We start from the raw sequence: 20,637 nt of genomic DNA, 5'->3' as shown, positions 1-20,637 counted from the left end.
GCATGTTACATAAGGCTTGACACCGATGCCGTTCTTTCTTACAACGGGGGGCGGTGTTGCGCGCGAGGGTGCGCGTTGTGAGGATTGAGACAGATGCATTTGTTTCTTACTCATGTTGGGGCACAAGACGTAACCGACGGCATCCGGTTTAGGATTTTCAAAATAAAAGCTCCAGACTCAATACAGAGAACGGACATATTTAATTATTTCTTGCACGGCCCAGTACCAATTGGTCCACGGACCGGTACCAGTCCGCGGCCCGGTGGTTGGGGACCACTGGTTCAAAGGACACCAAAACTCCTTCACCATAAAGGTCCCCCATTTTATTTAAGCCTTTATTCAACCATATTCTAAAACTTCTGTCTGCTCTTCCTGGTTTAAATCTTATTATTTCCCCAAATAGGTGATAGACATGAGAGCTCGGACACCTCAAACAAAACCGAACGCGAGTGTCGCCACACTGATATTGTGTTTTTGAGAAAAGGATTTTTGGTGTTTTTTCGTAGAAGTTTAGGATCTGCTGAGTAAAGATAGGAGGCCAATGATAGTGATAATAAGTTGTTCTCTATTTGTACCCAAGAGGGTATGTCACTCGTGGAAAAATAACAAGTAGCAGCACGAAGCTGTGCTTAATGTTTAGCACTCTAAGCCCACCTCGTTCATAGGGCAGAGAGAGAAGGGAGAGTCGCAATCGGGTGTTTATTGTTCCATATAAATTTGGTAAAGGCTTTATCTATCGAAGAAAAGAAGGAAGCTGGGATGTGCAAGGGGATGGATTGAAAAAGGTATAAGAACTTCGGGAGAATGGACATTTTAATCACGTTAATACGACCCATCATTGAAATTTGCATCTCATTCCATCTATCTAGGGAGTAGGGGTTGAACCAATTAGTCGACTCTAGGACGTCTCGCGAGTTTTTACATTTCATGTCGACTAGTCGCAGTCATGTGATTGCCGGTGGTGACAGCCTGTGCTGATCTGACAGCACAGTATACGTCACAAGACACAAGAAAAATAAGTTAATACATTAGTTTAAATGATATGTAGATGGATGCATATTTGTGGTTTTACAGTGTTTTTAAAAGGAGATGGAGTTGCAGCTGCAGTCGACTACAAAACACGAGCCGTCTAAAACTCGCCCCCTTCCCGCTAAGGATGTCACTTAGCCGGCTCGCGAGTGTCTTTGTCACGACGATCTAACTAATACATTATGATGTTATGTTGCTGATTAAATAAAGATCTGTGGTAATGACAGCTGCTGATTAAATAAAAGCCTGTAGTTGGTAATGACAGTGTATACTTGTCTGACATATAGCCGTGAGTTCGTGCTAAGAATGACACTTCGTGCTTAGAAGTGTCATCAGATCAGCTGTCAGAAGTGTATGACACTCTGACAGCAGATCTGACAGAACACTGGCTACAAAATGGCGTCTTCAAAACAGATCGAGGACAAGCCCGCATCTTGTCAAACAGGTAGAAATTCGTCAACAGTGTGGAAATATTTCACTAAAGATGACTTACTTACCGTAACATGCAAAATCTGTGTAAATGCCGTATTTTTCCGTGAAAACGGGTAATAAAGCCTGTACGTTACTCCAAAGCTTTGCGTCTTGCGTTGCTATGACGTCACAACGACTAGTCAACTCGACATCGACTCGACTTTTATCATGTTGATGTTGACTAGAAAATATCTTAAATCGTTCAATCTGCTGAGTCAGCAGAGCTTCCTGCCGCGCATCGGGCGGAGGAGAAGCAGGTGGTTTCGTTGAATTCAGCTGTAACCAAACGGGATCCGTTCATAACAAGTTTGGCTTGTGATGTTCCAAAAGCACCATGTAGTCAGTGTGATAATTTGACTCCTATAGTAATAACTATCCAGAGATCATCAGCATCAGCCAGTGTTTAGAAAAAAAAAGTCAGACCCGACTTTGTGCAACAAACTTTTCCCCGCTGCTCACGAAGAATGATCTGTTTATTGCTCTTTTAATTCTCCATAATAGACTTAGTAAAAGCAGGAGAAGGGGAGTGTGTGTGTGTAGGGGGGGGGGGGGGGGGTGTCAATATTTGCCGTGAAAATAGCTAATAAAGCCTCCAAGTAGTTGTGAAGGGTTTTTGCGCTTACGTCACTATGACGTCACCGCGACTAGTCGACATCGACTCGACTATTATCATGATGTAGTCGACCTTAAAAAATATGTAGTCGTTGAACGACTCACATAAACGTTTGACGTTTATGTGAGACCTAAGGTCTCTTTTTGGAACAAACTAAAAAAGACTCGCTCAAACAAAGTTCATCCAGGCCAAATAACTCCAGATTACAGGAAGAGAAATTTTCTAAGTGAACTTCTGTGGAAAGTCATTGAAAAAGCGGCAGACGGACCAACTCTGCATCTGGCGAAAGAAACCTTTGGAGAACAACACCGGAAAGTTTTGCTTTTACTGTTGAGAAAAACAGGAGAATTAAATGTGGATGTACTCTCAGAAGTGTTAGAGGACCTCAGTGAAAGGATTTTCCAAAGTTTGGCAAGAGATGCATTCCCCTTTGCTTCTGGACTGAATTTAATTGGACTTCTCGACAACCGAGATGGACATTCAGTGATTGTGAAAAAATTCAAACATCACTTGCAGAATCCTGTTCCTCCAAGAAAGATGTTTACATTTACAAAAAGAAAGATCAGAGAGACTTTTTTTCCAACTGAGGACTTGTATTCTGACGAAAATTGCCTGAGTGAGGATTACACTCAGGCAGACATGGATCCTGAAGAATTTTTGAGGGACGCAAAAGAGATGGGTTTCAAACGCGGAACCGAAGATGAAAGGAGAGACATGGTAGAAAGAATTCTTTGGCGACTGATTTATAAGTCCAGTCATAGATCCAGATATGCTCCTTATAAATTGAAGCACACCGACCCCGTCCACAAAAAGCTTGCCCCTAAACTCTGGGAAGAACTAAAAGCCATAGATTTTGTCATTTTTGATGAGATGGAAAGAAAACACTGCAGAGACATCTTTTAGACAATTGCTGTTTAAGATGCTAAAAAATGACAACCCAGTAGTTTTTTACAAGCTCACTCAGTGTTTCAGAAGGACCCTGACACGTCCAAGGAAAATTCATTTCCAGAAAAATTATCTTAGAGACGCTTGGAAGTGGATTAAACAAGCTGTCTGCTGTGGAGACGATTCAGATGTTGTTGAGACTCAAGAACACTTTGACAGTGGCTCAGACGCTGAGCCTCGCTCTGCCTCTGAGCCAGGACCGACCTCCGATTCAGGACCGGGATCTGGGTTTGGACCGACCACTGAGTCAGGACCGACCACCGAGTCAGGACTGGGATCTGGGCCTGGACCGACCTCCGGGTCAGGACCGACTTCAGAGTCCGGGCCGACCTACGAGTCTGGACGGGGATGTGGATCAGGACCGGCATCTGAGTCAGGACCGACCTCGGAGTCCGGACCGACCTCTGGGTCAGGACCTGGATCTGACTCAGGACAAGGATCTGACTCAGGACCGGCATCTGAGTCAGGACCGGGATCTGAATCAGTACTAAGTCCTGATCTGAGTCCGGACGGGACTCTGAGACGGTACCGGTCTCGGACGGGACTCTGATACGGTACCGGTCTCTGAGCCTGGACCGGCATCTGAGACGGTACCGGTCTCTGAGCCCGGACCGGCCTCTGAGACGGTACCGGTCTCTGAGTCGGGACCATCCCCTGAGTCCAGAAGAGCCTCTAAGTCCGGACCGGCCTCTGAGACGGAACCGTCTCCTGAGTGGGGACCTGCCCCTTAATGCTCTGAGAGAGTACTGGCCTATGAATCAGATCTGGGATCCGAATCAGTACCGGGATCTGAGTCGGGGGGACCGGCCTCTGAGTCCGGAAGGGCCTCTGAGTCCAGAAGAGCCTGGGAGTCCGGAAGAGCCTCCGAGTCTGGACCGGAATCCGAGTCAGGACCGGATCTGAGTCAGGACCGGGTTCTGAGTCAGGACCGGGATCTGAGTCAGGACCATCCACTGAGTCCAGAAGGGCCTCTGAGTCTGGACCAGGATCTGAGTCAGGACCGGGATCTGAGACAGGACCGGGTTCTGAGTCAGGACCAGGATCTGAGTCAGGACCGGGTTCTGAGTCAGCACCGGGTTCTGAGACGGTACCAGTCTCTTAGTCAGGACCATCCCCTGAGTCCAGAAGGGCCTCTGAGTCCGGACCAGGATCTGAGTCAGGACTGGGTTCTGAGTCAGGACCAGGATCTGAGTCAGGACGAGGATCTGAGTTAGGACCGGGATCTGAATCAGTACTAAGTCCTGATCTGAGTCGGGACCTGCCCCTGAATCCGGACGGGCCTCTGAGACGGTACCAGTCTCTGAGTCAGGACCATCCCCTGAGTCCAGAAGGGCCTCTGAGTCAGGACCAGGATCTGAGTTAGGACGAGGATCTGAGTCAGGACCGGGATCTGAATCAGTACTGGCTGAATTTGCTGAATTCCTTCAGAATTTTATCAACAGCCTGAATAGACTCTTTCAGATTAGCTAAAAATAGAACAATATTATCAGCAAAAAGAGACAACCGGCGCTCCACATCGCCTATTTGAATGCCGGTGATTTCAGGGGATTTTTGTATTGCCATGGCAAGGGGCTCAATGGCAAATAAGAAAAGGAGAGGTCACAGGGGGCATCCCTGTCACGTCGATCTACAGAGGCTAATACATGCTGAAAGTTGACCGTTTGTTGCAACCTTAGCGACTGGCTCAGTATATAATAATTGAATACATTTTAAATATTTTTCTCCTAGGCCAAATCTCTTGAGGGTATCAAAAAGATAGTTCCATTCGATCCTGTGAAAAGCTTTCTCAGCATCTAATGATAGAAAGGCGTGGTCCATAGCAAACTGTTTTGCATATAATATATTTAGTAATCGGCGGGTATTGTGAAAGACTTGGTGTCCAATAACAAATCCATTTTGGTCATTTGAGATTAAATTAGGAATATAAATTTCAATCCCTCAAGCCAAAGCTTTGCATAGAATTTTTGTGTCACAGGACATTAACAAAATGGATTTATATGAACCCATTTCTGTTGGTGGTTTACCTGGCTTTAACAAGAGAGAGATAGTTGCCAAACGTAGTGATGGAGGCAGGATGCCTTTTCATAAGATTCATTGAATACTTCCAGTAGAGGGGGCAGTAATTTATCTGGAAATTTCTTGTAAAGTTCAATTGGAAGGCCATCGGGGCCAGGTGCCTTACCCAAATTCATGCAGTTTAAGGCCATTTTAAGGGCTTTTCATCCAAATTGTTCTTACTCTCTTCTGGCAGAGTAGGAAATTAAAGTTGGTCCAGAAACTGCTTCTGTTTATTTGTATTGTCTGGATATTGGGATGTATATAAGTTTTCGTAATATTTTGCAAATGCATCGTTTATACTTTTTGGATCTACCAGATTTTCACCATTATTTAATTGAATTGAGTTTATGGCCCGATTCGTTTGTAACTTTTTAAGCCTCCAAGCTAAAGGTTTACCTGCCTTCTCATCCTGATCGTAATATGACTGTTTTACCCACAGTAGATTAGTTGCTGTTTTGCTGGTAGTGAGCTCATTATATTCCGATTTTAGTAAAAGAAGTCTCCTATACTTGTCAGCGTCATTGGAGTGATACAGTTGCTCTTGTAATTCATTGATTTGTTTTTCAATGTTTTTTAATTTATTCAAATGTAGTCTAGATTTATGCCTAGTACAACTCATTATTTCCCCCCTTATATAGGCTTTAAAGGCTTCCCATTTTATTGATGCACTTGTTTGGGTAGTATTAAAATTAAAATACTCAGTTATTTTCTCTTCAAGAAATTCCTCAAATTCTTGGGACCTAAACCATTTAGCCTGAAACCGAAATGGGGTTGAAGACCGGCAATAATTTGGTAATTTTATTGACAGATTAACTGGGGCATGGTCAGAAAGTAGAATAGCTTCATACCAACATTTTTGAACTGTAGATAATAAACTGGCGGAGGCCAGAAAAAAATCTATTCATGAATAAGTTTTGGAGGTACCTAAAAAGCATGAGTACTCTGTCTTATTTGGATGAAGTTGTCTCCAAATCTCCTCTATATTGAGATCTTTCATATATTTCTTGGCAGTTTTCCTGGCTTGTTGGTGGGATATGACGGAACTATTTGAATGGTCTTTTGAAGGGTTTAAAACACAATTGAAATTTCCACCAATTATAAATGGTCCATTATAAGTTGACATGGTTAAAAACAGATTTTGGTAAAAGTCTGTTTTACCAAAAACAGACTTTTTTTGGTTAAAAAAAAAAAGTCTGTTTTTTTAAAGAGCCATGTCTTCGAGAGACACTAAATGAGGACTTCTCCTCCGCCCAATGCGTTTACAGACGGGGATGGATCTCTATCGGATCATCCCCCTTAGGGGCGTATAGTCATACAAGATTGACCAGTGTAGAGATTATAGTCCCACTAAGAATAATAAATCTCCCAGCCAAGTCAAGGCATTTATTTTTAAGTTCAAATGGAATTGATTTGTGAATCATTATTATTACTCCTCTGGCGTGAGTTGTAAAACTAGAGGAGAAAACCTGTCCTGGCCATCTAGATCTAATTTTATTTACATCCTTTTCAATCAAGTTTGTCTCTTGTAAAAAACATATTGTAGTTTTCATCTGTTTGATTCTGCCCAACACTTGTTTAATTTTGACCATTTTGTTCAGACCTCTAACATTCCATCTCAATATATTGGATATAAATTGTGTACTTGGAGATGTAAACAAGTATATTACATTGGTCTCTTCTTAATCTCACAATCAAGTCATGCAAAGTCAACAAAAAAACTGTATCCATAGTGTAGTATGGGTCAATCTTAATTCCTTAATCCCAAATCACCACACACTTCCCCAAACGAAATGTGGTGTTAATCCCTTCTGACCATTGAACTTGGGTTATATGAAACGTTGCATCCACTAAGTGGGTAACGTAAAAGTCCATATGTAAAACTAAGGTAATATGTGGGCTGGCTTGGCCAAACAAAGAATAATTTGACCAGAATATTAATAGTTAAAGATAGATTTGGTAACAATACAGAGGTATAATAAAGAAACATTAATAGCAGTGATCATGTTTTCACCTACATCTGTCAACTTACAATATTGTCCACTGCAGTTTGTTCCATTTGTATCCATTGCTGAAGGGAAGCGATGGGCACACATTATGGCCTGGAGTTATTCTCTGCCTGTGGGCTTATTCCATCAATGTATTTCTCGGTTTCTTCCACTGACTTGAAGATCCGTCGCTTGTCATTGTGTGTGATGATCAGATGAGCTGGGTACAAAATACCATACCGGACTTTAAGGGCTCGAAGCCGAGCTTTCACCCCGTCAAAGCGCCTCTGCAGCTTGCGAGTCTCGGCCGAAAAATCAGGGGAAAAAAAGGGACACGGTGATTCTCATTGAACTCTTCCTTCATTTTCCTGGCGGCTTTCAGAGTTATATCCCGGTCTCTATGGCTCAGAAATTTCATTATAACAACTCTTGAAGCCGCAGTTTTAGAGCTGAGGGGCCCTATTCTGTGAGCTCTCTCCACGCATCGGGAGGAGAAGTCCTCACCTAGTGTCTCTCGAAGTCATGTCTCCAGAAAGCCACACAGATCCGCTCCCTCGGATTTTTCAGGCAGCCCGATCAGTCTCAGGTTGGAGCGTCTGCTCCTGTCTTCTTGCTTCTCAACTCCATCACAAAGCACCCCTCTAACTCCGCTTTGAAGGGAAGTAAGGTCATCCTCTACTTGCGAAATTCGCACTTCTGTTTCCCCAGTTCTCTCAGTGAGCGATTGTATATCCCCTTTAATATCCTGAATTGTTTTCATCATATCGGCAGATTGTCTGTTCATATCTTCCTTCAGCAAGTTAATTGCTCTGAGAATATCTTGGTTGGTCGGAGCTTCTTGAGCCTCTGTCGAGTTAGCCGGTGCTGTCTCGTTAGCATGAGCTACATTAGCCGCATTCTCTCGCGGAGCCGCTTTAGTTGGTTGTTGGACAACTTTGGCATTTTTCGGTGGCATGATCCCCACTAACCGTTTTCCGTTACCGTCAACGAGCGAAATTGTGAATATTGATCTTAATTACGGATTAATTTAAGGATTTCTCAGCGAACCAAACGCACATGCACCTTCTCACTGAAACGTCATAACCGGAAGTCCCAGAAGAAGTTATTATTAGAAATTATAATTATTATCATTATTAAAAATGTCTACATTCTGTATTAGTCTCTCCTTTTAGCACAACGTTCTGCTGGGCTAATGTAGCTGCCCAATCAGGGAAACGACACCAGTCGCCTTCAAAGTAAAAGCTGAATAGAAGCATCACACTATGCATGTTTCACTTTGTATTCTCTACTGACTTCTACAACAGTGACTGAGTTTGTGAGTGGGTGTTAGGCAGGGGATGTGGGGAGTGGGGGGGATCAGCATGAGACGCTGACACTGACAAGTCTTCTAAAACTGATCATACAGAAATATACTGTCTGTTCTCACACTTTCTCTCACGTTATGATGTCACTTCTGCTTCTGAAAAACATAAAATCACACCTACCCACACAAACCAACACTGAGAGCTTCCATTCTTCGTGTGCGGGACTCGGCGGTCTGCCGTGTGTGTCTTAACGTGACACACACATCTGGATCATGTGTGTGATGGTGCACAGCTGTCAGCTGTCTCAGGTTGTTGTGTGCTCACTCTGCGCTGTCAGCACAAACCAGAGACACTCGCTGCTACGTTTCCACTACAGACGCTCAGATTTCTCCCACCTCGCTAGATTCCTCCTGCAGGTCCCGTTTCAGTCTCACACTCACCTCTCCTCCTCTTGCAGCCGCTCAGTCCGTATGAGATTTACACCTCCCACATGGCTTATTTAGCCTCATCCGTTCTGTCGTTCCTTTTTCCTTCCCTCTCATCTTCCTCTCCTTTCCAGCCAGTGGAGACCTGTCCGACCAGCACATCCAGAACCCCCCTCCTCTCCTCTCCTTCCTCACCTCGTCAACCAACGGAGAAGCTCAGCCTATTAGCACGCTCCTATCCACCCATCCCCACCCCTCTCCCTCTTCCTCTCACATGCATGCTGAGTCAGTGTGGAGTGCTTAACACAAGGGGGAGTATGCAAGGCAGCGGGGATGAGAAATGATTAAAGCTGCCGAGAAGCAGCTCTGCTTGGACCCCACTGTCCACACGGGGTGAAGGGGAGAAGAAGACGTAAGATATAAAAATAAGGCAGCAGATGTGAGAGGATGGAAATAAGACATGTGGTCTGATCTGCATGTGTGAAATCCTTATTTAAAACAATTCAGTGATACATGAGAACATGGGAAAGACGGAGATTTGCAAACAGGGCGGTATCAATCTGCACTTAATTTCAATAAATTTGCAGCTCTGTAAAAAATGAAGAGCCCACTGCACTGAACACCATTGATGACCTCCTGGTTATTCCACCAAACATTGATTTTTGAACTCTTCCTGAGTTGAAATATTAGCATTGTTGTTTCTTAATAAATACAAACTTGTTTTCATTGCATTTTTTAGGTCTGACAGCATTGCATCTTTTTTGTTATTTTCTGCAAATAAGCAGATAAGTTAAATTTTTGCTTGAAATTTCAGAGATATGTTGTCAGTAGTTCATAGAGTAAAAGAACAATGTTCATTTTACTCAAACATATACAAATAAAGAGTAAATTCAGAGAAACAGATCATTTTCCAGAGCTGTATATATAAATAATCTTATTTAATTTTAAAATGTTTTGGTTAATCCAGTTAATTCCAATGTTTAATGTTCAGAAGTGTTGGGTGTTCGGATGTTTGGGTGCATTAATCTTTAGCGCAAGCGTCATAATTTACTGATGCATCTGACTGAATGTTTGTTCACTTTAAATGTTTTTTTCCAATCCACACAATCCCAGAATTATACACACCCACCCACTAATACTTTGTCAATAACCACCATGTATGTCGTACCAGGAGCACACATACATTATTGCAATCAACAAGCTTCTAAAAATAATCCTGGCACAATATTTGAAGCTTCATCTAAAGCTGCTTTTACCAATCCAACGGCAGCTCTGATGTGTGTTTGGGATCAAATGTCGCTGCACTAAACTGTGCGCAAAGTTCAACCATCTAGCTACTGACTGGAGATGAAATAGAAGAAGTAGTACACATTCTTCATTATTCTATCCAGTTGAGCAACACAGCAGCACCTCTGCTTTTTCTCTTAGCACTGACTGGTGATGCAGCCCTTACAAAAAAATCCCATGAAATTCACATGTGGTTCCCATTTTCCACATGTGATAAAGTATTTTGTTCATGTAATCCATGGTTTATTCAACATGGGATCACATGTGATCACATATTTCTCACATGTGCCTTAGTTTATGTGCCTCTGGCATAATTTAAATAAATGTTAAGTTATGACAGAGGCATAAACTTCAACTTTAAGACAAAGCGACACTTATATTATGTACATGTTAATAGAAATATTTGATAATAATGTAAAGCATATGGTTAACTAAAAAAGTAACCAAGTTATATGAAATAAAAGTTTAAAATGCTTTATAAAATAAAGCATTTTATTTTATAAAGCATTTTATAAAATAAATAAATATGTTTCCCGCGGAACGTCTCGTGGCAAAATCTCGCGAGATGTTCCCAACCTCCCACTCTAGAAGATTCTTCATTTCGCGCCGTTGGACAGTTGAGGACAGTTAAAAAAATAAAAATAAAAAACTTTTAAAAAAGCGGATAGTTGAGCGTTTTCTTTCTCTATTTTTTATGTATAAAGTGGACTTGAAAAGTTGGCTTTTTTTTATACCGAACAAAAGGTAAGAAATGTTTTACTTGATTTGAATTTACACAGAGATATAAATCTGGAAAGAAATGCGGACTGATAGTGATGTACCGGTGAACTTTTCCTTAGTACTGAAGTCATGCTAAGCTAGCTAAACGTTAACTGAATGCTGGCCGATTTTACAGTTTGAATGCCTTATCTTTAGTCCTACAGCTCCCAAAACAAATCAGTGTGGATTTGATGGTTCGATGCTTCACTACTTAAACTTTACCTCGGCTATTTTTTAATGGAGGGCATAACAGACAGGAGCTTTTTTTTCAGTCAAAATTAAAGTTGAGGACCGTTATAACAAAACGGCCATTTCTCCACCCTCCCTCCATGTCTGCAGCGCGTGCAGATGTGTGAGCTGCTATTATGATGACGTTCTTCCAGTTGAAAAATATAAACTGACCTCTTACTGTTTTTAACACTGCGTGATTTTTCTTTTATTTGCCAAGAGAATCATAGTTTTATCAACTGAAGTGTTTTTTTAGCCTGAGACAGGATAGTCAACAAACAACGTCACCTTATGCTGCTTTATTTAGCAGATCAGAGCACCCCATGTCATTCTGGTCAATTACATACTAATGTAAAAGTAGGACTCCGCTGTGTGTGCGTGTGTGTACATAAAATGTAGTCAAGAGATCATAAGATGTTTTATTAATTTTTACATTTTGTTTGAGGCTAGTGGTTCAGTGAAGCTCAGATGAGGAATGAATGGGGCAACACATCAGAGCAGCCAGAGACCTCATCACCTTCAGCACTGGAGAAGGAAAACTCCCCACCTGAGCATCAGCACTCACAGCACCTTCACCTGTTATTACTGTCACATATAAGAAGACCCCCTATACAAGCCACCAATGCCAACATGTGTGTGTGTGTGTGTGTGTTCTAACTGTTCTTGAAGACAATAAGGACCCTCAGAGGGTTCACAGTCAAATGCTACGGTCTCTCCTGAAACAACGTGAAGGACGGGTCGCTGAGGTTTTGTTTTCCTTCTCTGGACTGGCACTGATGGTATTAAACCCGTTTCTACACATCTGGTTTCAACATGTTTATTGTCTGGGTCTAATTTTGGGCAAATCTGTATAGAGTCATGCTCAGCTGTTAAAAGTTGTTTCTGGTTCTCAACAGTTTCAAACAGAAGTAAATAAATTGTTGTTTTGTGTACTTGTATACTTGTCTTAGGAGTCTTGATTCATAGCTACAAGTTTACTTTAGTGTGCAGTTATGTCTTAGAAAATTATTTGAGATTGACATGTGACCTCATATTCATTGTGAAAAGTGAATAGTATGAAGAAATTGGACATTTTCATGGTAAAAAAAAAAGGCGGTCCCATTATTTTATAATTGTGTATATATATATATATATATATATATATATATATATATATATATATATATATCACATATTTCCACATGTGGAAATGTGGGAATCGTGATTTTACCACCAAATGTTCCAAAATCACACATATACGTGTGCTTTCACATGTGAATCACATTATTCACTATAAAAAGTTGTGTGCACCACATGTGTGGTTTTCATGTGATTTTCATGGGATTATTTTGTAAGGGAGAATAGACTTGAACCAGAAAACCTGACGCGTCTTAAGTTTTGTAGTTTTTAAGCAAGATAATCGAGGTGGTGAAAAATCAGGTGCAATCGCCCTTTAGTCATTTCCTTCAATTGGTTTCAACTTCACAATTATAAGGCACACATACTTTTGTGCTGAATGTATCCCCATACCACTCCCTCTTCAAGACATTGTAATAAGATCCAAGACATTCGTTTACTCCATCTACTGTTTTGTCTGATCGAATCAACAGCAGAAGCAAGAGCATGAAGTGAAAGGCTCAACAAATGCAACAACAGCCTCCTTTCCCATTTCTTGCTAATCACAGATCGGACATGTGACAGATAACAACATGTTTTGAATAAACATGAACTAATTAACATAGAATGCAGGCTGAAAATACTGAGCAGGTCAAAGGTAAAGGAGACGGAGGGTGGCCTCGGAAACAAACTGTTTGTCTGCAGGTAAGTTTGTAATTTAGAAAAAATTAACACACAATTTGTTCTCTCAAATGTGAATGAAAAAGCCGACAGGAAAAACAACAAGCTTCTTGTGTGTCTGGGAATATCAGAAAACACCAAATAGTACTAAACCTCTTATACCTCTATTTTTATTTCCATCCATCCATTTTCTTACACCCTTCTTCCCTAATGGGGTCGGGAGGGTTGCTGGTTCCCATCTCCAGCTGCGTTCCGGGCGAGAGGCGGGGTACACCCTGGACAGGTCGCCAGTCTGTCGCAGGGCAACATAGAGACATACAAGACAGTTGTCTTGTATGTGAGTGTGCGCACACACACACTCACACCTAGGGAGAATTTAGAGAGCCCAATTAACCTGACAGTCATGTTTTTGGACTGTGGGAGGAAGCCGGAGAACCCGGAGAGAACCCACGCATGCACAGGGAGAACATGCAAACTCCATGCAGAAAGACCCCGGGCCGGGAATTGAACCCAGGACCTTCTTGCTGCAAGGCAACAGCTCTACCAACTGCGCCACTGTGCAGCCCTCTATTTTTATTTCTCTCAAGAAATTCTTTAGATTATTTTAAAGGTCCTTAATAGATTTTAAATCATTATATTGTAGTTTCATGGAAACTTGTGGTCTTTGGAACAATTTTTCCACTTTTTGTAAAGTCAGACAAAACGTGGACAGTGTGGTTCAGTCACGCCTGCATCCTGTTGGTCCGATCCATAACTAGACATGGATCGGACCTTCAAGGACCTCTCCTTAGTCCTTGAAGCCAGCTGCTCATTTATCCAAATAAAGCCACAGTTGAATGAAACAGCAGCGACACACCTGTCTGTAGCAACCATGATTGTTTCTGAGAAACAGCTGCAGCAAATCCAGTTTTCCATCAAGAAACAAAACTGAAATCTAAACTAGCAGACAGTTGAAGCCATATATTTAAGTATCCTGTAATACTTAAATATAGTATTACAGGGAGCAAAAAAAAAAGGCAAATTTTTCTTACTGTCACTGAAATAAGATTAATACAATACAGACCAAGCGTTTGGACACACCTTCTAATTGAATTCAATTAGAAGGTGTGTCCAAACGTTTGTCCAAACTGTATGTACTTCATGCAGTTGGGGGTTCCCCCTCCTCATGTTTAGCAGTCTGTCACTCAGAAACCGGGATCACGCGGCTGTCTAGAAATACGAGACGAAACAGGTTCTCAGCCGCAGCAGCAGCAGGCCGTCTCTCTGCAGACTGCACCAAGTCGGACCAAGCCAACCTTTCAGCGGAGTCAGCACTACAGCAGATGCAGATGAGAGTTTCCTGGAGCTGCGATGCTGCAGGACGGCAATGACTCTGCTGTTCTATTTCAAACAAACAAAGTTAAGGACAATTGGATTAGGACGTTAGGCTGATTGACTCCATCAGCCAGTGCCGATATTCCTGGGTGAACTTGAGAGTCCATGAGAGATGAACAATGGAGCTCATTGATTGATGAGGTTTTAAAAATAAACTCGGAGGAGTGACGAGTGAAGAACTGAGGTTGAATCTACAGTGAAGAACTCCAACATTTTGAAATGTACTCCTTCTAACACTTGTACTTTGTCCACCATTGAGAATGCCACTGCAGAACTAAATTTTCTTCTAACGTTTGAATTTTTTGTTTTATGTTTTTTTACGCCTTACAGGTATTCATCTTGGTCACATTACATTTTTTACTGGGATTTGGCCAACACCAAGTGCTGCTTATCTGCGAAGTGTGAGGAAAATTAGACATATTTTTGAGATTTGTTTGACAATAAAAATCTGGTAGATTTGTTTACTCTCACTTCAATCAAGCTCCTTGTTTACTTTCACTTATCATCAGTGCCTCATGACAACTCCAGTCTTAGAGGCTTGGACTCCACTCAGTTCAAGCACACACCCACCCCTACATGCCCATACACCCATACACACACACACACACACACACACTCCTGTCCATCAACCAGGTCAAACTGCCACAGACTGATGGCTCTGTTAGGTCCGTACATCAAATGTTAGTTACATGTTTTCAAACCTCCAGTAAAGATTAAAGTTTTCCTTGCGGCCCAAAGCGTAGTCAAAGTACTAGAGGAACATGTCTGACTTTAGCAGCAGTAAGATTTTTCTGCTGTTTCTACTCTATTGAACTGTCCTTAAGAGAGTGAAATTAATTTACACTGATAAAAAATAATTAACTGGGCTAACTGAATATCTGAATTGGCTACTTTAAACCGTGGCACACCTCAAGGCTCAATTCTAGGTCCCATATTTTTCTACGTAAATATCTTCTGAGGGAACAAAGCACAAACCTTTGTAGCCACGCTGATGACACAATTCTGTATCGCTGTGTCTCTTGATGCACTTTTTAATTGAACTCTAAATATAAATTTTCTTCAACTCTGTTGGGACAAAATTAAAGTTTCAGAGAGAGAAACTCACAGCACACCTTCGAGATCTGACAATACTTGATTCGTCACATCTGAGTAACAAATAATGCATTAGATCACAGGTGTCAAACTCCAGGCCTCGAGGGACGCTGTCCTGCAGTTTTTAGATGTGCCACAGGTACAAAACGCTGGAATGAAATGGCTTAATTACCTCCTCTTTGTGTAGATCAGTTCTCCAGAGCCTGGCTAATGACCTGATTATTCTGGTGTGGTGCAGCTGAGGCACATCTAAAAGATGCAGGACAGCGGCCCTTGAGGACTGGAGTTAGACACCCCTGCATTAAATGATCTCCACCCAATGCAGAGTTGCTTGTTTAATGATTTGCTTTCTACTCTTCCGAACTGCACCATAGCTCCTTTACAGATATTTCCGAGTTCAGGAGAACAAGTACTAAGGAGGACCACAAATCAAGCTCCTATTCACAGCGTTTGTAAAGTCTCAGATTTGGATATTGATGCTTTAAGAATTTACTTTAAGGTGTTTTAACTGGTTATTGTTAGTCAAACTTATTTATCATTTTCAAAGTGGAGGCGGTTTGGAGACGGAGACATTTTAAGGATATCTGAGACGGAGGAAAAGACCTGCCTGTCCAGGAAAGATTCCTGGTGAAGGAGGACATGGAGATGATTGATGTAGCAATTAAAGCAGCAAAGGGCCAGGTGAGATGGACACAGGCGAGCAAGACTTTCACTGCGCAGAACACTCAGGGTCTTCTGTTGACTCCTGAATCAATAACTAAAATTCACAATAAAACATCCTTTAAACTTTATTTAGATTTTATTACTTTTTTTTTACTTATTTAATAATTTAACAGGTTGCGTAGTTATATATATATTTGATTTGTACTGTATCCAAAATTATTTAAATGTTTATCTTTGATATCTTTGGGGTTTTTTTGGGTTTTTTTCATGTTCATGTTTATAGAATTTTAGTTTCTTCATCAGTTTTAATTAATTCTTAGTTTCCTCACTACACGGATGCATTTCCTCAGTTTATCATCAGTTTTGTTGTTTTGATTTTTGTTTTAGTTCTTGTGTGTTTTCATGTCTCTATCTTTTTGTTTATGGATTGTTTTGGCCGTAAAGGCCTTTATTTGAGAGTCAGACAGAAAAGTGGGAAATGAGACAGGGAGGAAGACATGGGGCAAAGGTCAAAAGGCCGGGACTCAAACCTGTAACTGAGGCCTCTGTACAAGAGTCACATGCTTCACCTCTGTTTCTGTTCAACCTTTGTTAGAGTTATTTGAATGAAAAACGCTCCATGAATAAAGTTTGATCGATTAATCTCACACCAGCCCTTTACTACCAGCCCTGTAGATCAGATCACAATTATTGGCAGATTAATAACTGTGCTTCCTGAGTCACATTTTTTTTAAATGTCTGTTAAAAATACTTCCTGTCAAGACAGTCAAATTATTTAGAGGTGACTTATGTAACTCCGCTGCACAGCATCAGATAAAGCATGAAATCACTTGCAGTTGGACACCTTAGCAGGGTGCTGTGGGTTATTGAGCATGAGAAGAAGAAAAAGAAAATCAATTCCTGGCACTGAAGAGTTACCAAACAGCCAAGAACGATCCCCACACCGACAGCAGACTGTTACTGAGAGCCCAAAGTGACAAAACGAGAAGGCGTTTTCAGCACGCAGCGAGGAATAAAGCGCTTCTACAACAGATTTGTGTTTCATTAATCACACAGGATCCAGGCTGCTGCAAAGCGCTCCATCTGCACCGCAGCCAGCACACAGAGAGAACCTCACAGGTTGGAGCAGCTCGCGGCGGATGACCAGTCTTTACAGGGAGACACAGCAGGATTGTCAAATGCTAACGCTCGCCATCACCTCTCAGGCTGCATCCCAGGTCAAAACCCTAAACGGCTCCTCTCCACTGCCAGAATGCTCACCTCCTAAACACTCCTAACAGCACAATTAGGCAAGTGTGTGTTCCTGAGCTGAAAATACATCGCGGCTTGAAAGCTGGAAGGAAAAAAAAGCAATGTAAAGTTGAGAGAGAGAGAGGGATGAAAAAAGATAAACCGTGGACTGGTGGGAGGACGTAAGGAGTGGGAGATTGTAGGGAGGAATGAAAACAGACGTGGGAAGGAGAGAAAAAAACACAGCAATTCAAGACTTCTCTGGTCACTAATGCCGTTTCTCTGCAGAGAAGGATGGCTTAGCATCTCAATGGATCAATAACAACTAATGGAAACCCAAACATTGTTAGTGGTAACTGTGTTGCTGCTGCAGCATTAAATCAGGCCATCAAAACATCTTTGCATTCGGCTTCTCTTTTTTGACAAACACATTTAATCCTCGTCAAATTCACTAAACTTTATTCAGTGAACCAGTTTTCTACAGCATGACTCAACCTTAAATAAAAACATTTCCTCTGTGTCGCTTCGTGCTTTTCGTCTAACAATAATACTTTTCGAATTAGACATTAACCAGTGAAGTGAAATTTGGTGGTTATTTGATAACATAAAATACTCTGACCATGCAGGTCGAGTAAATGACACTGATTATTCTTTTGTTGCTGCAAAAGTAAGTGGTTGGGTGCTCTTTAGCAGCAAATAGGTGTTTGTTTGTTTGTTTAGTTGGATGATTGGTTGGTTGGATGGATGGATGGATGGATGGATGGATGGATGGATGGATGGATGGATGGTTGGTTGATTGGATGGATGGTTGGTTGGTTGGTTGGATGGATGGATGGATGGATGGTTGGTTGGTTGGATGGATGGTTGGTTGGTTGGATGGATGGATGGATGGTTGGTTGGTTGGTTGATTGGATGGATGGTTGGTTGGTTGGTTGGTTGGTTGGATGGATGGATGGATGGATGGATGGTTGGTTGGTTGGTTGGTTGGTTGGTTGGATGGATGGATGGAGGGATGGATGGAGGGAGGGAGGGTTGGATGGATGGATGGATGGATGGATGGATGGATGGATGGATGGATGGATGGATGGATGGATGGATGGATGGATGGATGGATGGATGGATGGATGGATGGATGGATGGATGGATGGATGGATGGATGGATGGATGGATGGATGGATGGATGGATGGATGGATGGATGGATGGATGGATGGATGGATTACAGCGTAGAGCTTCTATGTTTCACTCATTAACTTAAACCCAAGATGGCGAGACAAAAGCCTTGACTTTAGTAAAGAAAAGAAAACTGCACATAACCGTGGAAAGAAAAGGTAAATCAGAGATCGTCTACGTTCTTCATTTATAAATAATTATCTAAGCAATAATTCAGAAATGAAAAACATTGAGGATTACAGCGAATCTTTCCAGTGGACTCCTTGGTGAATCCACCCAAAGCTCTAACCGTGCAATGCTCACAGAACTACAAACCTTTGAAATGATCCATCCTAGACACTCAAGGTCTCAGTTAGCATGCTCAATGTTAACATTCAAAGGTTTGCAAAAGGTACATCTGGAAGAAAACACTTATGGAACAATGTTCTTTGGACACATAAGACCAAAATAGAGACATCATGTCAGCAGAAAACCAACCAACACAAACACTTTTTATCAACAGTAAAAGCACGGTGGTGGAGGGATGATGATTATTCTGGACCCGCCAACAGGAACCAGCCACTGAGTGGAGCATTAAATCCTCTACATATAAAGGTATTCTAGAGTCAAACGCAAGATCATCTGTCCGACTTCGCAGGTTTGGCCTGAACGGAGTCCAGCAAGCAATAGACTAATGATAAGATGGAGAGCGGGGAAAAATTAATCCACAATACTGAATAGTAAAAACAATACTGTATTTCTGGATGCTTTCAGAAATAAAAACAAAAAATCTCTAGTAAAAAAAATTATTCTCCAACGAAAATACTGATCTGTAAATGATATTTGTTAAAAACCACAATCTTAAACTTCCCTCAAGACTGAGCAGGCCCGTCTATAAAACTAAATAATTGTATTATTTTGTTATTCCAGCACAGGAGATGTACTGAGAGCAGGTTCTAGTGTCTTCATTTGAGTGACTTAATAAACACTCATTTCACTGTCAGCACCATTTTCTCAATAAATGATGAGACGGCAACAAAAATGAAAACCAGCGGCATGAGGTTATTCATCTGCCGTAAAAGCAGCCATGATGGTGGAAAGATGCTGGATGTGTTTCAGGGGAGGTGGGAGAAATGGAGCCGTTTTCTAGCCCCATTAACCTGAGGCCGGGTTCAGACTGAGTCCCGGACGACGAGGGACAAATAAACGGCAACAAGAAAAGACAAAATGTTTCTGGCCACCCTCCATGGCACGGATCGAGACTTTGGTGTTCAACAATTGGTGAAAAGGCTTCAGCCACCCTGGCAGATCTGAACATTTTTCCTACGGGTTCATTTATTATGAGTAAAAAGCATCAAAATCCACCTGTAGCCGTAGCTTAGCTTAAATGCTGCTTGGTTTTCTAGTAATTCCCACAATTCAGTTGGATGGATTTTTAAACCACCAGAAATTCAGAATCACAATGACCTTCACCTCCATATGACGGAGGAGGAAAACAACAGACAGACATGTTTTTGATCATTTCATATCAATAAATGACCGCCAACCTCTGTTAAAAACACACAACGCTACCAAGTATCTTTGGTCCAGATTCTACTGCAAATATCTCGTTGCACTTGAAATGAAACAAACCTAATTTGGACTTAACTTTTCAGCAAGATATAGGAGTTTGTTTTAAGTTAATAATTCCTTAACTTTGATGGAAAAGTATTTGTTCCACCGACAGATTATTTCACATATAAATGGTATTACACTTATCATTTATTTGGCATTTAATCTTGAATGGGCTTTCCTTTCCAGACCTTCCTGATAGAGCACCTCTTTTAAACCAAAGGTTTTCACTCCACTCAACTTTCCATGCAGGACTCTTTGAACAGCAAGATGTTCTGTGGCTTCCCTTACTTGTGCAGTTTGTCATTGACTGTTCGCTGGACAGCAGTTTCCCCATCACATCGTGCCCAAACTATCATATTTCCAAAGTTTCCTCCAGAACACCTGCTAAGCCCGGTGGTTGGGCGCTCGGCAGTCATTCATCCAGCGACCCGCCGTGTTTGAGTTTAAAAAAGTTTTAAGTTGACAGGAAATGGTAAAATACCACTTGATAAGTCTGTGTTATTGAAAGATTGGGAGATGAATACCTGAACACCAAGTATGAAAAATCTTAAAAAATGCAAACATTTTAAAAAGACTCAAATCATATAGATTTGAGTCAGAATAAATATTTTCGATGACATTCTAACGGATTCAT

At 41.6% G+C, this 20,637-nt stretch overlaps 1 protein-coding gene across 5 annotated transcripts in view; it reads right to left on the bottom strand.

The window, feature by feature from the left end:
- LOC122822958 (PH and SEC7 domain-containing protein 1-like) overlaps nt 1-20,637 on the bottom strand; it is a 94,459-nt gene that overhangs the window by 72,842 nt on the left and 980 nt on the right. Inside the window, exon 1 of one of the 5 annotated variants that reach the window (XM_044102090.1) lies at nt 8,586-9,392. The exons of 2 other annotated variants lie outside the window; for them this stretch is intronic. The gene's annotated coding sequence lies outside the window, so the exon portion shown is untranslated. Of the gene's footprint in view, nt 1-7,145; nt 8,358-8,585; nt 9,393-20,637 lie in introns of those variants that run through there. 2 more of the 5 variants (XM_044102091.1, XM_044102092.1) reach the window with 2 other exon arrangements.

Source organism: Gambusia affinis, linkage group LG20, assembly GCF_019740435.1.
Source record: "Gambusia affinis linkage group LG20, SWU_Gaff_1.0, whole genome shotgun sequence".
NCBI lineage: Eukaryota > Metazoa > Chordata > Actinopteri > Cyprinodontiformes > Poeciliidae > Gambusia > Gambusia affinis.
This window is presented reverse-complemented; position numbering and strand designations above follow the sequence as displayed.